General features: G+C 41.9%; 1 non-coding gene across 1 annotated transcript; it reads right to left on the minus strand.

Annotated features, from left to right (window-relative positions):
• Positions 1-5,184: 5,184 nt before the first annotated feature.
• Positions 5,185-5,257, minus strand: TRNAK-CUU. The gene has a single exon. It is a non-coding gene; the product is annotated as a tRNA-Lys (tRNA).
• Positions 5,258-20,826: the final 15,569 nt, after the last annotated feature.

Here is a 20,826-nt window from a genome sequence, read left to right on the forward strand (position 1 = left end):
TCTTAATGGAGCCTCAGATAGATGCACATTTCCCCCAGACATTGACTAGAAGAGGCAAGCACGGGTCATGCTCTGTAGCATGTCTTCCTAACACTACCATCAGCACTGTGAGATAGTGGGTGTCCTCCAGGATGGTTTGAAACATTGGCAGTTGGGGGTGGGGATTTGGAATCAGCCTCTTTGCAATGAGAATGCTATGGTTAGGGCCCAAAACCATGGGCAGCATGAGACCACTGGTGCCTGGACAGGTATAGGATGGGGAGAGGAGTGGCAGGGCCAGCTGTATACAGTAGGTAGTATGACACTGAAATAGGAAATTTACGGCGACCTACTTTCTGTGCAACATAGTTCTGCCCATTCTCGAAAGGCTTCTTGCTTTAGTTGCTCCATTGCACACAAAGTCTCTAAGAATGGCCTCGGGATCAAATATATGTAAGAAAATTGGGTGATTTATATTTCAAGAGTGACTGCCTCTTTGTATACCTGCTATTCAATGGATTGTGGAAGAATTTCAGTCTCTATTTTTAGCCGAGGGTTATATTAAAAAAGACCCGGCCCGATGCGTACCTTCCCCAGAAGGGGTGTGGGTATTGTGCACTGAATGCACGTCCCTTGATCTGAAACCCAGCCTGTGAAGCAAACGGAGCCCATTGTGACATGTCCGACAACAGATCCTGCTGGGGCGTCTGGCGAGGGGGCGCCAGAGTTTATTTAACTAACCGTGGCAGACAATGACGGTGTCGAGTTTTAGAACGTTCGTGTTTCCTCTCACTCTTGTTTTCTGAGGCCAGTAATGATTTGGGACACCATAGGACAATGAGGTTGATTCAAACAAAAGAGAGCAAGATGGAAAGGAGGGAGCCCAAGCTATGCGGCTGATTTATTCATCTGGGCAGAGATGACAAGGTACCTTCCCAAATTCCATTTTCAACTTTTTTAGCAACAGAACCTTAGCCCTGTGACAAGCTACACTTGTCGGCCCCCATTGCAGCCAATGGCCACGTGATCATGTTCCAGTCAATAGAAGATCAGCATTTAGAAACTTCCAGAAGGGCTGTCCAAAAGGAGGGGCACAATGTTCTTTTGTTCTTTCTCTTTCCCCCCTCCTTCTAGTCTTGAATATGATGGAGTTGCTGCTGGCATCTTGGACCAGGAAGTGTGTATGTGTGTGTGTGTGTGTTTAAGATTTTATTTATTTATTTGACACAGAGAGACACAGCGAGAGAGGGAAGGAACATAAGCAGAGGGAGTGGGAGAGGGAGAAGCAGACGTCCTGCCAAGCAAGGACCCTGATGCAGGACTTGATCCCAGGACCCTGGGATCATGACCAGAGCTGGAGGCTTAATGACTGATGCTTAATGACTGAGCGACCCAGGCACCCCCCTCCCTTTCTTTTTTTTTAAAAAGATTTTATTTATTTATTTGAAAGAGAGAGAGGGCTTGAGGGAGAGAGCAGGGGTCAGGGGCAGAGGGACTGGGAATAGTGGGCTTGTTGCTGAGCAGGGAACCCAACCAGGAGCTTGATCCCAGGACCCTGAGATCATGACCTGAGCTGAAGGCAGACACTTAACTGACTGAGCCACCCAGATACCCCCAGGAAGTGGTCTTAAAAGCAGAACCCTGACACAGGATTGTAGAGCAGGGAGACAGAATGCGCTCAGGCCCTCGATGACTCCAGGAGCTGTAATAGGTGCACTAGTATGGGACGACTTTAAAAAAAAGTCATTTTTAATATGAAAGAGGAAAAAAAAAGCACTTTGTCTTAAGATATTATTTTTTCCTTTATACGCAATCAAACCTAATTCTTAATGAAACTTGGGTATCCATTAAAATTGTTTTTTTTTTTAAAGATTTAATTTATTTATTTGACAGACAGAGATTACAAATAGGCAGAGAGGCAGGCAGAGAGAGAGAGAGAGAGAGGGAAGCAGGCTCCCTGCCAAGCAGAGAGCCCGACTTGGGGCTCGATCCCAGGACCCTGGGATCATGACCTGAGCCGAAGGCAGAGGCTTTAACCCACTGAGCCACCCAGGTGCCCCTCCATTAAAATTGTTTAGGGAATCTATTTAAATATACTAGTCCTGGGTCCCTGACCCCGGGGACCTGGATTTTATTGCTTTAGCCAAAAAAGATAGACAAGTGTTGTTTTTAGAAAGTACACTTAGGTGATTCTAACATGTGACCTGGGTTGAGAACCACTGTCAACTTATGCTCTGTCTCTCTAACTAACTACTGTGTTTTAAGAATTGTGATTTCTGGTATCACTGGGGCACTTGTTCTGTTTTCATAGCTCTGTTAGGGAAAGGAGCAGTACTAAGGGTAATCTAAAAGAGCTAATTTGAAACAGTTCCTATTTTAGCTATTGTGAACAATTTTGGAGACTAGAATGTAGATATCAGCATACTCCAAGAACCCAGAAAGCCTCATAATGATGACAATGTCCAAGATGGAAACATCACGTGCCTTTATTTCTCAGGAAAGAGTGAAACTTTAGCTTGTCACACTTCCTTTCCCTTTACCAGATTCGAGCATACTTCCGCTGAGGACTGCAAAGAGTTTAGCCACAGAGTGCAGGGAGGCAAATTTGTTCCTTTAAAGCTGAGCAGTACCTGAGCTGGATAGAGGGAGAACAAGGGCAGCTTTAGATTTTTATTTTCCGTTAATACTATCAATGCTTAGTTCCCTGAGGAGCATTGATGGGGATGAAATCCCAACGCAATTTCTCAGAATACCAACTCTACCTATTTGACAATAATGTCTCCCTTCCCTAGAGTGTTAGTTTCGGTCCTTTTTTCAAGGTTGTAAGCCTGCTAAGCCCTCATTTTATTGTAAAATGCATAGTATGAACATTGTGATTTGTGGACCAATCGATGTCTAATATTCCTGGCTGTGCTTGTCAACAGCAAGATCAGTTTTTGTCTTGTGGTAAGAGAAGTTTTAAGTGTGACTGTGGTGTCAAAACTCCCCCTCCTCCCAGTTTCTTCGGGGTTATTTACTACCAGTTTTCTTTTCTTTTCTTTTTTTTTTTTAAGATTTTATTATTTATTTTTTTGTCAGAGAGAGAGCAGAAGTAGGCAGAGTGGCAGGTAAAGGCAGAGAGAGAAGCAGGCTCCCTGCTGAGCAAGGAGCCCGATGTGGGGCTCGATCCCAGGACACCGGGATCATGACCTGAGCTGAAGGCAGTTGCTTAACTGACTGAGCCACCCAGGCATCCCTACTATCAATTTTCAACAGGAATTTGAGAGTGAGAAGAAGTAAATAACCGAGCGGTGTGTGTAATCAATAGGACTGTGAACGATGGAAGAAAGGTAACATATTGTGTTTTATTCTTTTGATAGCAGTATCTATCTGAGCATCTTAGCGTTTTGGAAATAATGAGCATTAAATGACAACGGGTGTATTATTACATTAGAAATAAATAGTAGGTTAGAAATATACCGAGAGGGACGCCCGGGTGGCTCAGTGGATTAAGCCGCTGCCTTCGGCTCAGGTCATGGTCTCAGTGTCCTAGGATCAAGCCCTGCATCGGGCTCTCTGCTCAGCAGGGAGCCTGCTTCCTCCTCTGTCCCTGCCTGCCCCTCTGCCTACTTGTGATCTCTCTCTCTGTCAAATAAAATAAATAAAATCTTTAAAAAGCCTTTAACAGCATATAGATAGATAGATAGATAGATAGATATACACACCAAGAAGCAAAAGTGACTTTGTGGGAACTGTGGGTTTTAACACCATAGGCCAAGGGAATATGAGGAGGTTTGACATCCTGTACATCAGGTAATAGGAAGATAGACCTTGGTGCTGTGGTCCATGAACCAGCCCCAGACTCTCTCAGTCATGATCCGGGAGCTCCTGGGAAGTACTGTCTTAGACGATCACCCACAGATGGGAGAGCCTTTGTGGAAGTCCAAGGGTTCAGAGAAGCTTCAGCACATTGTTGGGGCAAAAACATATAAGTTTGGACACATTATATAATGATAAAGAGGTCATTCATCAGGGAGATGTAACAGTTATAAATATATATGCATCCACAATCAGAGCACCTAAATATATTTAGCAAATCCTAACAGATCTGAAGGAGGAAACAGACAACAATACAATAGTAGTAGAGGACTCAGTACTCCACTTAATGGATAGACAGATCCATGAGACAGAAAATCAACAAGGGAACATTGGACTTGAACCATCCTTTAGACCAAGTGCACCTAACAAACATATATAGAACAGATGGTCCAACAGATGGAAGACATATTCTTCCCAAGTGCATATGGAACATTGTCTAGGATTGATCATATGATGGATCACAGAGTAAGTTCTAGCAAATTTAAGAAGATTGAAATCATACTAAGTATCTTTTCTAAACACAATGGTATGAAACTAGGAATCAGTAACAGAAGGAAAGCTGGAACATTCACAAATACGTGGCAATTAAACAACATATTCCTGAACACTAATATGTAAGACAAAATAAAAAGAAAAATTCAAAAAATTGTAAAATGAGGGTAAATGGAAACATAACATACCAAAACCTATGGGAGGCAGCAAAAGCAGTTCTAGAGTGAAGTTGATAGCAAACAGTGCCTACATGGAGAAAAAAGGAAGATCACAAATGAATAACCCAATTTTATACCTCAAGGAACTAGGGAGTAAAAGGAACGGACTAAGCTTAAATGAGCAAAAGGGGGAAAATGTCAAATATCAAAGCAGAAATAAATGGAAAACAATGAAAAACATCGATGAAATTAAAAGCTGGTTTCTTGAAAGGATAAATAAAAATGGCAACATTTAACTACACTAAGAGAAAAAGAAGACTCAGTAAACTCAGAAATGAAAGAGAAGACATTATAGAATATAACACAGACATGAAAAGGATCATAAGAGATTATTATGAATAGTTACATGCAAACAAATTAGAAAAACTAGGAGAGATGGATAAATTCTTAGAAACATACATTTTACTAAACCGAATTATGAAGAAATAGAAAATCTGAACAAACCAATAAGGGCATTGAATATGTAATCAAAAACCTCCCAACAAAGAAAAGCCCAAGATGAGATGACTTCACTGGGGACTTCTACCAATTAAAAGAAGAATTAATACCGAACCCTTTTCAAACTTCTAAAAATTGAAGAGAAGTGAACATTTCTAAACTTATTTTTTAAAAAGATTTTATTTTTAAGTAATTTCTACACCCAACATGGGTCTTGAACTCATGACCCTGAGATCAAGAGTCACATGCTCTACCAACTGAGCCAGCCAGGCAACTCCTACCCCCAAACTCATTTTAGGAGGCCAGCCTTACCCTGGTACCAAAGCCAAGTAAGGACATTACAAAAAAAAAACCAAAAATTCCACACAGCTATAAGCCAGCATCCCTGATGAATGGGATGGGAAAATTCTCAACAAAGTGTTAGCAAACTGAATTCAGCAGCACGTTACAAGCACATGATCAAGCAGGATTTATCCCTGGGATGCAAGGATGGTTCGATATACACAAATCAATGTGATATATCACAGTAACAGGACGAAAGAAAATAAATCATATTATAATCCCAGTATACACAGAAACTGATAAAATGCAACATCCTTTCATGATAAAAACATCCTTTTATGATAAAAACTCCCAACAAATAGGTTAAGAGGGAATGTACTACAACATAATAAAGGCCATATATAAATGTTCCACAGCTAACATTATACTCAACAGTGAAAAGCTGAGAGCTTTTCCTCTAAGCTCAGGGACAAAACAGGACATTTGTTCTCACCATTACTATTCAACATAGCCCTGGAAGTCTTAGCCAGACCAATCGGGGGGGGGGGAGCATTCTTGAATAGGAAGAAATAAAATTATCTATGTGTGCAGATGCAGGTGGTACGGTCTTATACGTAGAAAATCCTGAAGAGGGGCCACTGGGTGGCTCAGTCAGTTAAGTTTCTGCCTTTGGCTGGGGACATGATCCTGGAATCCCCGGATGGAGCCCTCCTTTGGGCTCCCTGCTAAGTGGGGGATCACTTCATCCTCTAACCCTCACCCATCTCGTGCTCTCTCTCTCTCAAATAAATAAATATAATCTTTAAAAAAAGAGAAAATCCTAAAGAGCCCATCAAAAACCAATTAGGACTAGTCAACAAATTCAGTGAAATTGATGGATACAATATCAACATCCAGAAATGAGTTGCATTTCTTTTGTTTCTTTTTTTTTTTTAAGATTTTATTTATTTATTTGACAGAGATCACAAGTAGGCAGAGAGGCAGGCAGAGAGAGAGAGAGGAGGAAACAGGCTCCCCACTGAGCAGAGAGCCCGACATGGGGTTCCATCCCAGGACCCTGAGACCATAACCTGAGCCAAAGGTAGAGGCTTTAACCCACTGGGCCACCCAGGTGCCCCAATTAGTTGCATTTCTATATACTGACAATAAACTAGAAGAAATACAATAATCTCATTCACAATAATACCAAAAACAATAAAATACTTAGGAATAGATATTTCAGTATTTATTTATTTATTTGACACAGAGAGAGTACAAGCACAGGTGGGGGAATGGCAGGCAGAGGGAGAAGCAGGCTCCCTGATGAACAGGGAGCTTGATGCGGGGCTCGATCCCAGGACCCTGGGATATGACTTGAGCCAAAGGCAGGTGCTTAACCCACTGAGCCACCCAGGTGCCCCAGGAATAAATTTAACCAAGAGGTGAAAGGTCTTTACACGGAAAACTGTAAAACTTTGTGAAAGAAATTAAAGAAGACACAACTAAATGGAAAGATATCCTGTGTTCAGGGATCTGAAGAATTAACAATGTTAAAATGTCCATACCCTTCAAAGCCATCTATAGATTGAGTTCAAATCCCTATCAAAATTCTAGTGGAAACAGGAAAAAAAAAAAAGCCTAAAACTTGTATGAAATCACAAAAGACCCAAATAGCCAAAGCAATCCCGAGAAAGTGTAACAAAGGTGATGACGTTATGCTTCCTGATTTACAACTATACTAAACTGTAGTAATTGAAAAAGTATGGTTCGGGCATAAAACCAGACACACAGACCAATGGAACAGAATAGAGAGTCCAGAAATAAATTCTCACATGTACAGTCAACTAATATTTGACAAGGGAGTCAATAATATTCAATTGGAAAATAATCAGCTTTTCAATAAATGAAATTGGGAAAACTGGATATTCACATGCGAAAGAATGCACTTGGACCCCTGTCTTACACACTTGAAATGGATTAAAGATTTAAATATATGGCCTAAAACCATTAAACTCCTAGAAGAAAACATAGGGGGAAAAACTCGTTGTTGGTCATGGCAATGATTATTTGGATAGGACACCAAAAACATGAGCAACAAAAACAAAAATTAGTAAGTGGAACTACGTCCAACTGGAAAGCTTCTGCATGGCCAAAAAAACCCCCAACAAGATGAAAAGACAACTGATGGGAGAAAGTATTTGCAAACTTTGTGTCTAGGGATAAGAGCTCATACAACTGAGCAAAAACCAAAAACCAGAACAAAAACCTAAAAACAATCTGATGAAAAAAATGGGCAGAAGAACTGAATAGACATTTCTCTAAAGAAGACATACAGATGGCCAACAGGTGCATGGAAGGAGGCTCAACGTCACTCATCATCAGGGACATGCAAAGTAGAACCACAAGGAGAGCTTACTTCACACCTGTTAGGAAGGCTATTATCATTGAAAAGACAAGAAATAACAAGAGTTGCTGAGGATGTGGAGAAAAGGGTAGGAATGTAATTTTGTGCAGCCCCTGTGGAAAACACTATGGAGGTTCCTCAAAAAATTAAAAACAGAACTACCCTATGATTCAGCAATCACACTCCTGGTACATATTGAAAGGAATGAAAACCATGTATCAAAGAGATCTTTGCACTGCCATGTTCACTGCAGCACATTGACAATAGCCACGATGGGGAAACAATGTCAGTGCCCATGGATGGATAAATGAACAGAGATGGGTGTGTGTGTGTGTGTGTGTGCATGTGTGCACGTGTGCACGTGTGCACGTGTGCACGTGCATACTATCCATAAGTATGGAAGAGCTAATGTACAATTCTCACCACACACACAAAAAGAAACTTATGGAAGGTGGTGGGGCTGTTAGTTAAAGCTACATAGTAATCACTTAGCAATATATAAGTGTATCAAATCAACCATGATACCCCTTAAACTTAACAATGTTATGTCACTATATTTGTTGCTAGAGAAACAAATATATTACTTCGAAATATCAGTACATCAGTTCTGAAAAGCGCTAAGCTTTGTATATAATCTCTCTCACGGAGACTGTTATTTTGTGGTGAAATTGTCACTTAGCAATTTGTTTTAAATGTATGAATTTAGCAGTTTATATTTATAAAGCATCTTACTTTAGCTAATTATTTTTAAGTTGAATTATACTAATTAATTCTTTTATTTAAAATGCTCTGGCTCCTCTCTGTCCCCCAGCCATCATTAGATATATTGGTAGCCTAACTTGTGGTTCCTTCTAGATTATGTTGTCTACTGTAATGAAAATGCTGAATCATTCTATATTTGAGTATTTAAGTATCTAATGTAATTTATGCCACCAGAGCCTTATCCAGTTAACAAAACAAGCAAAATCTTGAATTATTAAGGGCCGAATAAAATATTTTCTTTCTGTGGTGCATCTTTTTTTTTTTAACTTTGCATTGAATAATCATTTAGTTTTCTTAAAAGGGCAAAAAATTTCAGCAGATCCATCGCTGGATTTGTATTCCAGGACATTGTAGGTTCTTAGGGACTGAGATTGGAAATAGAGCAAATGAATTATGTCATTAGCCTTACCTCTTACAGGGTCTATGAAGGGAATAAAAAGGAGTTTTGCTTTACTCTGCAAGCAGAAAACTCTTAAGATTTAGTTTGGATTAAAAATATGAATAGGGGCACCTGGGTGGCTCAGTGGGTTAAGCCTCTGCCTTCGGCTCAGGTCATGATCTCAGGGTCCTGGGATCCAGTCCCGCATCGGGCTCTCTGCTCAGCGGGGAGCCTGCTTCCCCCCTCTCTCTGCCTGCCTCTCTGCCTACTTGTGATCTCTCTGTGTCAAATAAATAAATAAAATATTAAAAAATATGAATAGGTAAGTTTGATAACTTGTTATTGGAGAAGGTAATTGACTTACTACGGAGAAGGAACATACCGCTAATATGCACGGGGCTGCGTTGGAGCCCGATCTAATCTGATCACTTGTTCCAGTTTGCTGGGATTGTGTGGTTTCCTGGGACACAGGGATTTCAGGGCTGAAACAGGGAACGTCCTGTGCACACTTGGGACAAGTTGATCACTATCTCTTTGGTCTGACTGGGGTAGGTTTTCAGGGGCTTGTCTGAGAATGTATATTGAAGCTCACCGATGCACTGAGAGCTCCAAATAAGATTCGTTCTCAGTAGGTCCCGTCTTCATAGGAACAATAGTATTTGCCAATATTCCAAGGTTTGTAATCCCTCTCCTAAGGACAACATGGAATCAAAGGGAATACAGATGTGTATGCCCTACTGTGAAATCTCACCCAGCAATGAGTGTTTAAGGAAGAGGTGTCCCTTCTTACTTTGGGCAAATTCTACCCTTGGGCACAAGCCCAGACTCTTCCCATCTTCGTAGTGGACTGTACTGGCGTCTATCCTACACGCCTTATTCTACCACTCCTCAGTATGCTCTCTTTTTTTGAACAAATGTTCTCTCTCTCTCTTTTTTACCTTCTATTTCTTTTCTTTTTTTTTTTTTTAGTTTTTTAAGTTTTTAAAATTTATTTGCTTGACACAGAGATCATAAGTAGGCAGAGTGGCAGGCAGAGAGAGGGGGGGGGGAAGCAGGCTCCCTGCTGAGCAGAGAATCCGATGCGGGGCTCGAGCCCAGGACCCTGAGATCACAACCTGGTCTCAAGGCAGAGGCTTAACCCACTGAGCCACCCAGGCACCCCTGCCTTCTATTTCTTAATAATGATGAAGCTTTTTACTTTTCTCCAACTACATTGGAACCGTTGGCGTCATTTCTCACCTGGATTACTGAAGTGGATTCTTACCTAGAGGCACCTGTATTAAATTTTCTACTGTTCAATGTATTTCTAGACTGTAGTCAAGGTAATATTTAAAAAATCAAGATCTGGTGCCTTGGGATTCTCTCCCCCCACCCCGCCCTTTCACTTGTGTTCTCTCTCTCTCTCTCTCTTTTGCAAATAAATAAATAAATAAATATTTTTTTTAAAAAAAAAGAAAGAAGGAAGTAGGATTGACAGGACTCTGGGATAGGTAGAATGCTGAGATCTGGGAGTTCAAGAACTCAGTGCTGACTTCCGTGTTTCTGATAAGAGCAACTGGGTAGATAAACCCAAATTTAAGCACATTGAATTCAAGGTGGGATGCACAAGAGAAAACACAGAGGCACCCTGTATTCACAAGTTTTATACATAATCTTCCTACTGAGGTACCTGAAATGATGCCATCCCTACCATCATGAGTTTCACCAACAGTTACCATTTAATTTGTATTTACTATGTGCCAGGGGCTCTACATATGTTTTTCTGGTTTTCACAACTACACATGGCAGTCATTATTTGCATTTTATAGGCGAAGAGATCCAGGCCCCAAGAGGTTGGGAAACGTACTCTAGATGAGCAAGCTTGAATTCAATAGAGCCAATTTGAACCCAGCATTGACATATTCAAAAGGCTATATTCTTTTCATAATATGATGCTGTCTTCCCTAGGGTAATGTGATTTAATCAAGGTGTTTCTGATTTTAAATAACTGAAATAAATCTGAACTAGCATCAAACAAGGAGAATTTGATAGAAGGGCAAGGAGTGTCTTGAGGAACTCGAAGACAGGAATGCAGGTGGCTTCTGGAGGGCACTGGAACTGAGAACTGGAAACCCACTATTCTCTTCCTCTGATTCTTGTCTTACCTCCTCTCGCACATCTGCTTTATTGTTCTTTCTCTAGGTTTTTCTGTAGCTCGTGTAGATGTAGAATATTATGACTGCTGCATGGCTTCAACCAAGCACAGAGATTAGCTGTCCCTAAATCCAAATTACAAACTCCTGGTAGAGAACATCTGATTAGCTCTGCTGCAGACAGATACATGTTCTGGGTCCAATCAGCTTTAGCCAAGGAGGCAGACTTACATGGTCCAAACATGGCTACAGTGGAATTTGAGAGCAACATACTTTACCGGTAGGAATGTCTGACTCTTGTCTTTCCTCACTCATCTGGTTTGACTACAGCCCATTCTGGGTGCTCTAATTATTACACGGAGAAGTCTAAGAGTCCCTCTACCCCTGACCCCAGGTTTGACCCATGACTATAGTTCTTTGAAGAGAAAACAAGTCTATGACAGACTTGGCCAATATGTTCTTATGTCAATGATTTCTCCCTTTGGAAGAACATCATATCATCACTGTCCATCCGATCTTATTCCTTATATCTTATTTGCCTTTACACACACACACACACACACACACACACACACACACGAGTACACTTACAGTATCTACTCGGAAGAAACGGCCTGCCTTCTTGCAGTTACTTCTGTCCTAGGCTACAGTAGCAGAAACCCACGGACTCTCTTTGCCAATATGAAGCAAATAAACCCCTCTCCCAACCTGTTGTTCTTACTATTTAAAAAAAATTTTTTTTTTAAGATTTAATTTTTTTATTTGACAGATCACAAGGAGGTGGAGAGGCAGGCAGAGAGAGGGAAAGGAGGAAGCAGGCTCCCCACTGAGCAGAGAGCCCGATGCGGGGCTCGATCCCAGGACTCCGGGATCATGACCTGAGCTGAAGACAGAGACTTAACTCACTGAGCCACCCAGGCGCCCCAACATACTTACTATTCTTTATGATAACGTGGAGAGCCCTTTCCCTTACAGTCACTATGTAACCAGAAGTGGAGCTGCTTACTTTCATCAGGCACAGTGGGAAGAACACATTCACTTAGGGGGCTTCGGAACAAATGGTCACCGATCCTTTCTCAACTGAGGCAGCACCTAAGGAAAGAGGTCAAGGATCATCGCCCAGTCATAAACATGTATACTTTCTACATTCTCCTGCAGTGGCAAAGAGAAAGAAACTCAAGGAGAAAAATTTACTGTTACATTTTTTGGTAGGTGGCCCAAACTTATGAATATGAGGTGTTCCAGAAATTTGTGTGCAGGTCTGTTGTTTAGAAGTCAGAACTCATTGACTATGGAATTAATATTATACTTGGCTAAGTTTAGGTTTCTGGCTGAACCGTAAATGATATAGCTGAAGTGCTAATTATTACCTTGTACTTTACTTGCTCTTAAAATTGGATTCTAGACTCTTCAGTGTCTAAGCCCTGCATTTGGATGCCTGGGTGGCTCAGTCAGTTAAGTGCCTGCCTTCAGCTCGGCTCCTGGTCCCAGGGTCCTGGGATCAAGTCCTGCATCGGGCCTCTTGCTCAGTGGGGAGTCTAATTCTGCCTCTGCCCCTTCCTTTACTCATTCTTTCAATCTCTCTCTTTCAAATAAATAAATAAAATCTTAAAAAAAGTAAAGCCCTGGGGGCACCTGGTTGGCTCAGTGGGTTAAGCCTCTGCCTTCAGCTCAGGTCATGATCCCCGGGTCCTGGGATCGAGCCCCACATTGGGCTCTCTGCTCAGCAGGAAGCCTGCTTCCCCTCTCTCTCTGCCTGCCTCTCTGCCTACTTCTGCCTACTTGTGATTTCTCTCTCTGTCAAATAAATAAAAAATTTTTAAAAGTACTTAAAAAAATAAATTAAAGCCCTGGGCCCCTGGGTGGCTCAGTTGGTTAGGTGACTGCCTTCGGCTCGGGTCATGTTCCTGGGGTCCTCAGATGGAGTCCCACATTGGGCTCCTTGCTCAGCGGGGAGTCTGCTTCTCCCTCTGACCCTCTCCCCTCTCATGCTCTCTCTTTCTCTCAAGTAAATAAATAGAATCTTTAAAAAAATAAAAATTTTAAAAAATGTTAAAAAAATTAAAGTTCTGAATTCATTTCCTTTCTGAATGCTAACTCCCCTGAACTTCTCTAAAGATCGATATTTTCTGAAACCTTCAATTTCTCTCATTCTGCAGGAGGGAGAGAGAAACCATGGAGTCCCGCAGGTGAATGACAGGTGTGGGCTCCAGGTGTGGAAAGGTGCAGGTGTACTAGATGCCACCAAAGGAAGGGTGCTAAGAGAGATTGGAGAGTAGTGAGTTTGCTGTCCTTAGTAACTCCCCTGGGAAAGGAGAGCGTCTGGGGAGGACGGCTAGGGAAGGAAAAAAATGCGTGGCTTCGATGTTTGATAAATAGGTATTATTATTGGCTATTTGATGCCTGTGTATAAAATATTTATTAACTATTTTTTCTTGCATGCAAGAGTTGAGTTGCTTTTTTCCCCTCAATTCGTCTGCACTAGATTAATAATGAGTTTTACAGCATTCCCCATTTGTTTAGCTGAATCCCTGAACTTACCTCCCTGGGGTGAGGCATCGTGGTGGCATGGGAGGCCCGACAGGTAACGGGAAGGTGGGCTCTGGCCTCTAACTGCATGGCTGTGTTGTGTAGTCACAACGTGCCTTCGTGGAGATCCTGCAGGAATGTTTTTAGTACATGATTTCATCCCCTTTTCTGACTTGGGGATTCAGAACGACTTTACATTCTCAGCAAACAGATGGACAGCAAGGTTGAAACAGGATCTCGTACCGAAATAGTCCTTGAGTCATCCACTTTGACTGTTCCCTCTTCCAGGAAACTTGCCTCTTCCTTCTTGCAGGAGGCCAGTGCTGAGAATTCATGCTGGACTCTCTTCCCAATGTATGTTTTCTATTCTTCTTGGTTAGGATTGGGCTTCTGCTGAGATAAGGAAAACTGTCTAATTTGTTTTGGCAAAACACCTGGCCTTTTGCTCTAAGTAGATGTTTAAAAATAGAATTAAAATGTTTTACATCAACCTTCTATTTTTGGCCTCCTTACAAAAACGTTCCTGATGTGAGAACAAGGGGAGATTAATTTCACCTATAAGTTTACTTCGGGAGGTAGGCGTGCACTAGCAGAGTGTCGCTCGGCCTGGGTCTTGGGCTCTAGACCCCGTTGTGCCAGTCACCGGCTGTTTAAGCGAGAGAAAGTCTGTTCATTGTTCAGTGCCCAGGTTCCTCATCTGTAAGAGGGAATGACAAAACCAGCCGAAAGCGTGTGGCGAGCTGTCAACGAGATCGTGCATGTGAGAGTGTCAGATGTAGTAACACTGCGAGAATAACAGGTTCCTATTTGTTTTCAGACGTTGGAAAGATCCTTCCTCTGTAACAAACTAGTTTATAATGAGCATGGTCTCATTCACTTAGAGATTTGTTGGTTCCAAGCCAAGAGTCCCGTACTCAAGGCCTTTTACTCGGTCCTTGCAGGAAAGGGGTAATAGTTTTCACTCCTTTGTCATTAGAGCCTCATTTGAATTTTTGAATGCGGCATGAAATAAAGCCCCGTGTTATTCAGGGCACGGCACGGTACAGACCTCAGTGCCTGCCTCTTGCTTGTTTGGAACATTTATTGTTATGTTTTCGGATGAGAGGCAGAAGTTGATATGATTATCAAAGGAACATCTTGAGCTGCCTGAACTGTTGAACGGAAACAATTAGCCTGAACTGGGCAGGCAGCCACTCAAATTGACCGTGTTCTTTGGAGCTCTGATTCCTGCCTCCCCATGTCCAGCTTGGGCAGCCAAAGGTAGGGCCCGCCACCTCCGTGTTGTCCCAGGCCCTCCCTGCAGGAGTCTGTGTAGCAAGGAAAGGTTGCAAAGATGGGAAGTTTTGTTTGCTTGTTTTGCTTTTCAGAATTTAAGTAACAGCATCAGACTCTGGGGGACTCTGGAAAGTTCTGTCTCCGTTGGTCAAAGAGGATACGATTTTGGATCCGTGAGGAGGAATGCTTCAGCCTAGATGGGCCCATTTGGTCATAAGAATGGAAGACAGGGGGCCTCTTGTGTGGCTCAGTCAGTTAAACGTCTGCCTTTGGCTCAGATCATAATCCCAGAGTCCTGCGACCAAGTCCTGCATTGGGTTCTCTGCTCTGTGGGGTGTCTGCTTCTCCCTCTGCTTCTCACCCCATCGATGCTCTCTGAGTAAATAAAGTCTTCAAAAAAAATTAAAAAAAAAAATCCAAAGCAACATAATATTTAAAAAAAAAAAAGAAAGAAAGAAAGAAAGGAAGACAAGTGCTTGACAAGAACTTCATACTGGACCAGTAGGATGGTCAAGGAGACTTACCCCAAAGTTTCTGTCATTTGCCTTGATTAGTTCTCTCTCCCCTTAACACCGCGAGCGGAAGGAGCCTTCCTTCCTCACTCGGTCCTTGGTTTGCTCTGTTCATGTCTCCCGCAGCTGAACGGTTTATCTTCAGGAACCAACGCTTATCAGGGCAGTCATAAAAGCTGCTTTTGGTCTTCAGATAAATGTGGAAGTTTTCACATATTACTAATGAGCCTCGTTGGAATTAAGAAAGCACTGGATATGAATAATGATGAGGGATAAAGTTAGAGGTGACTTTCTATGAGGATTGTCTGCTTTTAGTACAGCCGGAAAAGTTTATAAATGAGTAGTTTGTAAGTTTTTTGTTGTTGTTGTTTTGTTTTTTTAATGGCATGCCTGGGCTGGTGAATTTTTTTTCTGCCATCAGCAAAGCTTATCTGCTACGCATCTCTCTCTGTTTGCTCTCACCCTTCCTTTTCCCCAGCGTCTTCTCTGTCGGCTCCCACACTTTGTGGCCCAGACTCTTCCCTGTTCTGTAGGGCGAGGCTGGCAAAGCTGCTCCCTGGGACCACGGGGCACCGCACTGCCTGGTAGAGACGGCTGACTTTTCCCATGCCATGCGAAGCGTTCTGTTCTATACATTGTTGCACTGCCAGCACCTCATGATGAACCTGGTAATAACTTAATACATGTTTGCTGAAGGAGTGCCTTCATTCTGGGTAAGAGCATTCTACTCAAGATGGAAGACTGGAGGAGGCCATCCGTCCAGCCTGATGGGGGAGGAGGAGGGAAGTGCAAGTGGAGAGGGTGTGTCACCGTGAGTGTCGTGTTGGGGCAGGAGGAGTGGCTCATCAGGGGAAGAAGGAGGGTCAGAATGGCATAGGCAGGTGGAGAACCAGGGGAATTTGTGAAGGGGAAATCGTTTTGTATGGTTGTCACGTACATGCAAAGGGAAAAGGGGGCAGAAGATGGATCTGGAAAGGTAGGCAGGTTATATGGTACTTTGAATTTTGTGCCGCATAAAAAAATCGTTTAGGGGGCACCTGGGTGGCTCAGTGGGTTAAAGCCTCTGCTTTCGGCTCAGGTCGTGATCTCAGGGTCCTGGGATCGAGCCCTGCGTTGGGCTCTCTGCTCGGCAGGGACCCTGCTTCCCTCTCTCTCTCTCTGCCTGTCTCTCTGCCTACTTGTGATCTCCGTCTGTCAAATAAATAAATAAAATCTTAAAAAAAATAGTTTAGGTGGCATTGGAGCTCATAGGTCATTTGATTTGATGAGTCATTATTTAACTATTTTTTATAGCAATTATTTCACAGTAAATAGGTGGGTCTATGGGTCCATGTTCGAAACAAAAATTTGCTGGGCTCACAATCTAAGATCTTGGGAGTTTTAGGGGATTCTACCTGACTTAGAGGTGAAAACATAGGAGTCATAATGTAACCCCAAATGGCCTATATCATGAGACAGCTCTCTAGCCCAATCTGTATTTAAATGAGCCTTTTCTAATGTATCATCTACTAAACATTTATAAATGTATTGAACTTAGATCTTTTCCTATAATGACTACTTCTATGAAGAGATGAAGTAACAAATACAAAAGACTTAGTACCAAGTACTCTGCCTGACACACAGTGGGTGCTCAAAAGTATAATCTGTTTCTTCCTGCAACTGGCCAGACCTGAGGAAGCTTCCACTTTGTGAATGTTTTGGAGAAATTGTTAAAAAAAAAAAAAAATCACAAAAACAAAAACACCAAAACCCACGACACCCTGTCTCCAAGTGTATATTTGTTGAAATATCCGCTAATTCTTTGGTAGGAGTTTGGAATTTCCTTGGTGATTTTAAACAAGACTTCCTCTATTAAATGTGCTCATTGTGTAAGTCTGAGATCACCAAGGCTGATCTGATGTGAACACAGAGTCTTCAAAGCCTTGGTGGGACTACCTGTTTAATAGTTGCTTACATTTAAAAAATATTTCTAGCCCCTGGCACTTCAGGGTTCAGTGAATCATGCTGAGACACTGATTCTTGACAGGCAAGAATATGTTTTTCTCCTGGATTTGTAGGTGGGCAGCAGGTTAACTGATATCTACTGGTACCTGTGAATGCCGAGGAGGAATTGAGATGCCAGGTTGGAAAATGAAAACTTGCACTACGTGTTTGCTGGGTGCTGTCCAGAAGTATTGCACGCTCTTTGGTTTGTTTTGATTAAATTCCAAGGTGATACAATCATCCGGCTGTTAAAAATAATTAATTGTCTTGTTCCTACTCAGAAGTGTAATGATTATGGATTTGCAAGTCCAAATGCTTTTGCAGTGGGACACTGGAACACAACTGTTGTTACTGGGACTGAGCCTTTAGGTGAGCACGGCAGATCACCAGGTCACATCGCCAAGACACCTTTCAGGGACCATTTATTTCTCTGGAGATGTGAGATTTTTCCAAACCCCAATTACTAGAAGTAATAGAATGATTAAGCCACTTGGACAAAAACAAAGCAAAACCATCCCAAATATAAAAAGTCGAGATTTTGAAGATCACGTTTCCTAATTACATGTTTCAATTCAATTGGAAATCAATAATAAAAATTTGACCTCCCAAAATATCATTTGAAACTAAAAAATACTCTCCCAGATAAACTTTTGATCAAAGAGTAAATTGAAAAGATGGTACATTCTTTATTATTATTATTATTTTAAAAATTTTAAGGTTTTATTTATTCATTTAACAGAGAGGGAGAGTACAAGCAGGGAGAGCGGCAGGCAGAGTAGGAGGGAGAAGCAGGCTCCCTGCTGAGCCAGGAGCCAGATGTGGGACTCGATCCCAGGACCCTAGGACCAGGACCTGAGCCAAAGGCAGATGCTTAACAAACTGAGCCACCCACGTGTCCCGAAATGGTACATTCTTTAGAAAGCAGTAAAAATTATACTTTGTACCCCAATTTTTAGGGCATAGTATATACCCAAAACTTTACTCCAAGAAAAACTTAAAACAGTAAATATATATATACACATATATGTGTGTGTATGTATATATATAAAACACATATTACATATGTAATATATATCTTTTATTCATGAAGAAAAGATTAGCAGAATATCTACTTCCCTCAAAAAAGAAAAAAAAGGTTCTGATAAGTTGAAAGTTAGAATTAATGATATAGGAAGAAAAAAGCAGAAAGACTAAATCAGACCAAAAGTGGGAAAAGTAAAAAAATTTTAAGTTAGGATTGAGGAAACAGACACAACCATATAAGCAAGGGAGTCCAAAAGAATGATAAGAAATATACATGAAAACTGTGCAGAAGTCTATAGAAACACATTTGAAAATATGGAAGAAAAAACGTAAATGACCAGTATCAACTCATCCAGAAGGTTCAAAAAGATCAGCAGAAGTCTCAGTTTTTGCCTGTTGTGGCACTGGTTCTGGACTCATGATTTTTCTTTTTAAAGATTTTATTTATTTATTTGACAGAGACCACAAGTAGGCAGAGAGGCAGGCAGAGAGAGAGGAAGGGAAGCAGACTCCCCGCTGAGCAGAGAGCCCCACACGGGGCTCGATCCCAGGACCCTGAGATCATGACCTGAGCCAAAGGCAGAGGCTTAACCTACTGAGCGACCCAGGCACCCCTGGACTCATCATTTTGGCATGCACTGAAATAAGATGGGATAGTAATCCTCTACCTTATTATACCAGGTTGTGCGGTGGTCTCTAATGGTGTGTGTGATGTGTGTGTTGTGAAGAATGTTTTTACTTTTAACACATGCTTAGACATAACCCTGTACCCCCCCCCCCCAAGTTCTCTCCAAATGCAAGTTAGTTTACATCCTCTTTTAAAGGACAGCATGTAGTTTGCTGGCTAATAAAATGAAACTTCTTCCTACATTGGTGGCTGAGGACCACTAATCCGTCCCAGGACTGCTGGTGGGAGAGGTACTCAGTGCTCCCAGGCCTGCCCGAAGGTATACCAGATGGTTGTGCCATTCCCTCTTCACCTGCCTCTGTGGCCTACAGAAAGCATGAAGCTGCCAGGCTGACTTCAGTGCAAAGTGTGGGAATCTGAGCGTTCTAGGTGCAGTGGTTTTGTCATTTTTGTGTGGTGTAAATTGATAACCAAATAACTTTAAAATTTACTTTGAGGGATAACTGGGTGCTCAGTGGGCTAAGCCTCTGTCTTCGGCTCAGATCATGATCTCAGGGTCCTGGGATCAAGCCCCACATCGGGCTCTCTGCTCGGCGGGGAGTCCGCTTCCCCCTCTCCCTCTGCCTGCCTCTCTGCCTACTTGTGATTTCTCTATCTCTGTTCAATAAGTAAAATATTTTTTAAAAAAATGAAATTTACTTTGAAATAGTTCCCTTTTGCAGAAAATGAGCTAAAGAGTTGAAAAGTTTCATGAAAAATTGAATTTCTGAATTTCTGTCTCTTAAGAAAGATGATAATGAGGGGCACCCAGGTGGCTCAGGCAGTTAAGGGTCTGCCTTCAGCTCAGGTCATGATCTCAGGGTTCTGGGATTGAGTCCTGCATCGGGCTCTCTGCTTGGTGGGGATCCTGCTTCCCTTTCTCTCTCTGCCTGCCTCTCTGCCTACTTGTGATCTCTCTCTCTCTGTCAAATAAATAAATAAAATCTCTTAAGAAAAAAAGTGAAGTCATCGCTATTGATCTGTTGGCTCCATTAGCGGAAGATGAGTTAACACACAGATTATACTAGTTTCATATAAATGTTACCAGATGCTTCAAAAAGAAAATCAATTACATTTTTTACTTGAATGGTGTAATTATTTTCATAAAATTCAGAAAAGCTTTTAGAAACACCATTCCGCTGAAGTTTAAATATTTAGTATTACTGTGAATTCCATTATAATTTTTTAAAAAATTTTACCATCAAAAAATTAAAAAAAAATATATTTTTTTTTAAGAAAGGGAGGGAGGGGGAGGTGCAGAGGGAGAGCGAGAATCTTTTTTTTTTTTTTTAAAGATTTTATTTATTTATTTGACAGAGAGAGATTACAAGTAGGCAGAGAGGCAGGCAGAGAGAGAGGAGGAAGCAGGCTCCCTGCTGAGCAGAGAGCCTGATGCGGGACTCGATCCCAGGACCCTGAGATCATGACCTGAGCCGAAGGCAGCGGCTTAACCCACTGAGCCACCCAGGTGCCCCAGGAGAGGGAGAATCTTAAGCAGACTCCATGCCTAGCATGGAGCCCGTCGTGGGGCTCAATCTCATGACCCCGAGATCATGACCTAAGCTGAAATCAAGAGTCTAACACTTAGCCAACTGAGCTACCCAGGTGTCCCTGAAGTTTGTATTTTTAACAGCCATATTGAGGTAAAATTTATGTACCAGAAGTTTTACCCATTTTAAGTGCACTGTTGGAAGACTTTCAGAAAACTTGTGCAATTGTACAAACATCATGCTGTTCAGTTTTAGAACACTTCTCGTCCCCCCCGGGGAAGCTGCCTGGCACTCTCTGGATTCAACCCTCACATTCAGATCCAGCCCCTGGCAGGTGCTGAAAATGATTTCTTTTTCAGTGAGAACACAAATAAGGACTTTGGTGGGGCACAATGTCCAAGTATACACAATGGAATTGCTAGGA

The sequence above is a fragment of the Neovison vison genome, chromosome 1, assembly GCF_020171115.1.
Source record: "Neovison vison isolate M4711 chromosome 1, ASM_NN_V1, whole genome shotgun sequence".
Lineage (NCBI taxonomy): Eukaryota > Metazoa > Chordata > Mammalia > Carnivora > Mustelidae > Neogale > Neogale vison.